The sequence below is a fragment of the Octopus bimaculoides genome, chromosome 8 (assembly GCF_001194135.2).
Source record: "Octopus bimaculoides isolate UCB-OBI-ISO-001 chromosome 8, ASM119413v2, whole genome shotgun sequence".
Lineage (NCBI taxonomy): Eukaryota > Metazoa > Mollusca > Cephalopoda > Octopoda > Octopodidae > Octopus > Octopus bimaculoides.
In genome coordinates, this window is record NC_068988.1 from 93,536,409 (window position 1) to 93,540,364 (window position 3,956).

A 3,956-nucleotide genomic window follows, 5' to 3' on the forward strand; every position below is an offset into this window, starting at 1 on the left:
TATATATATATATATATATATATATATATATTTCCTGATTGCTGCCATAGTAACGAAGCCAAATCAGGCAGAGTAAAGCCGCTAGGCAAAGATTGACCATGAACTCTGCTGTGCACGCGCACTAAGTTTTAATGTTCTAGCTCACTTCCGCTGTTTACAGTGCTTGGAAGGAAGATGTGTAGCGTGTGATCGTCGCATTGACCACGACGAAGTTTAGTAGAGAATCTGCATCAAAATTTGCCAAAAGCTTGGCGATATCTGTTCAGAGACCTATGCAAAGTTTCCAAAAAATTTTCATCGTTCTTGACACAACCAAAATCTTGTGCAACTGAAACCCGAATGTCTTTTTGGTTAGCTGAAAGCACTTTGGGCACTGCTGGAAACAGCGTAAGTGCGCCAGAACGTTAAAACTTAGCTTTACTCTGCGTGCTTTAGCTTCGTTACAATGGCAACAGTCTAGACATTTCTTGATCAGACTCGTATATGTATGTGTATATGTATGTATGTATGCATGTCTGTGTGTGTTGTGTTGTTTGTGTAAAATGCGTATATATGATTATGTATAGTTATATAGATGTCTATATACATCTATAGAGTAGCGTGCGTAGACGTATATACTACATTCTTCTTTTCTCCCTCTTTTTCCTTCCCTATATATATAATACACACACACACACACACACACACACACACACACATATATATATATACGTACACACATCCGCGCGCACGCATAAACACAGACATATTTCTACACACATTACATATATATAACATAGAACATATGTATGCAAATGTATTTATAAGGCCATTATTGTGTATACACGTGTGTGTGTGTATATGTGTGTGTATACCATATATATGTGCGTGTATACCGTATGTATGTGTGTGTGTGTACGTGTGCGCCCTCGTAAATGTCTGTGTTTGTCTGTAAATGTTCTCCAAACATGCTGAGTGACCCCGAAAACAAGGCTGCGCCTTGTAGAAGATTAAACTTGAGGGACAAATCCAAACCAGACACAATTACTAGATATTTAGACTCGCCAGACCATAATAGACATAGAAATAGTATACAGCAGCGACATCTTGCTGTGTAAATACACAAACAGAACAAGTAAATAAACTTAGGAATACACATGAAGCACGTGTAGAAAATGGTCGGCAGTAACGAGCGAAGAAGAACAAACATGATCCTCTTGGTGGTCACTTGAACTCCTAGAAATAGCAGCAAAATCTCATATGTATTGTTAATCGTCTAAAATCGTGGGATTATGAGATGATCATGGCTCAAGTATTTTCGGTCAAAATCTGCTCGAGGAAAGCCCTTCTGTGGCTAACAAGCACGCGCGCGCGCGTTCTTAATCCCTCCCCCTCTCTCTCTCTCTCTCATACACACATACAAGTTCTCTCTTTCTCTCTATCTCTCTCGCACACAATACACACACGCACACTCTCTGACACACACCCGCTCTCTCTCCCACACACAATACACACACGCACTCTCTCTCGTACACACATACTCTCTCTCATGCACACACACTCTATCTCGTACACACACACACACACACTCTCTCTCGTACACACACACAGTCTCTCTCTCACACGCACACAATACACGCACACGCTCTCTCTCTCTCTTTCGTACACACACACACACACACACACACACACACACACACACACACACACACACACACACACACACACACACACACACACACACGCACGCACGCATACATATATGCATTCGTTTATCGTTTAACTTTTAGTTCGTTCAAGCCTTGAAGTGCTTTAATCAAACAAATCGACACAATTGCCTATAATTCTGTTAAGTCTTTTACTTTTCTATTGGTCTCTATTGGTTGTCACGTGGTATTGGATGGATGGGTGGGGGAAAACACGAAGACAAAGACACATATAGACATATACATATGTATATTTGTATACAAGTATATGAGTGTGTGCATATCTATGTGTGCCACGTGACCAGCTTTCTTTTCCGTCTCTACTCTTTACTGTTTTCTTCCTCCATGCTTCTCTAATTCCGTTTTTCTCTTCGTTCACCATTTTCTATCTGCCTCTCTTTCGCTTTTTCTCTCTCTCCCGTTGCTTACACGTGACCATCGTCTATCTTTCCTTTCCTCACGTGACCATTTTTCTTCTCCTGCGCGGACGTTCAAAGAACCAGACGTTTTCTTTCTCTTTTCTATTCCCTTTTCAAAGAGAATATTTCACCCAGCGTTCACTATTTTCTTCTCGTTCTGGTCTAACGACCTCCATGTTTGTTTTCGTTCGGTTTTCATGCATGTCTCCACTGTCCTGTTTTTGTTCCCAACTTTGACTCTCCATAAATCCCAAATATTATTTTGGAATGTATGAGAGCAACTGTCTTTGAAGATTCATATTGTCATTGAATGCTCGAAATGAGGAGTAGATAGACAGCCAATAACTGATGAAGGGTCGTTCTCTGTGTTTACTTGTTCTGTGTTCCATTTTTTCTCTCGTTGTTTGTGTATTTATCACATTTGTTTTTGTATTTCATGTTTTTTACACAGTTGGTGACGTCCTGTACCCATATATGCACATATATATAATTTATATTATTATTTAATTGAACGCCACGCATCCATTTCCAAGTGCAAAATCAAGAAAAAATTCAAAGATGTCCGCAAAATGCTTAGCGGTTCAGCAAAAGAGCCCGATAGAGTAAATACCAAACTTAAAAAAAGACATAAACATTGGAATCGAATTATCACGGCAGTACCCCAGCATGGCCGCAAACCAATGACTGAAACAAGAGAGCCAAGTATTGGTCTCCTTATCTTTTTTATTTTCTTTATTTTTGGCCGTTAAAGATTCTTATATCGTTAAAGATTTTTCACCAAATTTTCTCCAGAAAGGATATATTTTCCTATCACTGGGGATAGAAGATAGTAAACATTGACAAGTTCTTCATTCCTAAGAGAACTTTTGACAACTGCCAAAATGTTAGCATGATTCGTCTCGACTAGTATTGTCTCGGCTAACCTGACTTTACCGACATTTCAGACATCACAATGTCAAGAATAAAATAATAAATAAATACACAAAGAAAAAAGAAAAAAGAAAGAGAAAGACGAGGAGGAGGAATGAGAGGAGGCGGAAAACACCGACTTTTCTTGGGAAAGAATGATTTTAATAAAAGTTACAATTCATCAACAGTTGTCAACAGGTTTTATAATATTTTCGGTCGCATGTCTCTTGGATTACCTCTCTCTCTACACGTTATGTCTTCTCTCTCACTCCTTCACTCACTATTTGCAGCTTCCTCCTCCTTTTCTCCTTCCTCCCACCCTCCCTCACTTTGCTTTACTACGAATCCCCTTCCCTATCTGTCGGCTGACTTGCCCTGTGGAAGAACTATGGCTATCAGCCGTATCTTTAATGTTGTCGGTTCTAGCAACAGTTGCAGACGATAGTTCCCCAGATGTATATATGTGTTTTAGTATTGCCAACACTCTTCCCTCGGATAACACTGCTTGATTTTCATCTGACACTGTTATATTCCAGCACTGCCAGGAATGTTGGCATTCGTTGAATGCAGACGTCGCACTTCAACGATGAAAACGCTGAGATATGGCGTTGATTTTTTTCCATTGCTTCCTATCTTTTCTTTCTCATCTCAAATCTAATCGCTGCCATCAAAATCCTCAATTCACATCAGCCCTGAAAAACGCAAACATTACATACATACATGTATATGTGTGTGTGTGTGTGTGTATGTGTGTGTGTGTGTGTATGTATATGTACGTATGTATGTGTATGAGTATGATTATTCGTGAGCCCTAGGACTTACCAGACCAGTTACTCGGCTTCCATGGATTAAATGACATTACAACATTCCTCTTTGAACGGGACAACAGTCCGTTGTAGAAATCAAGGCCAGAAACTTTGAGGGGACAGGGAAAGTTGATTAC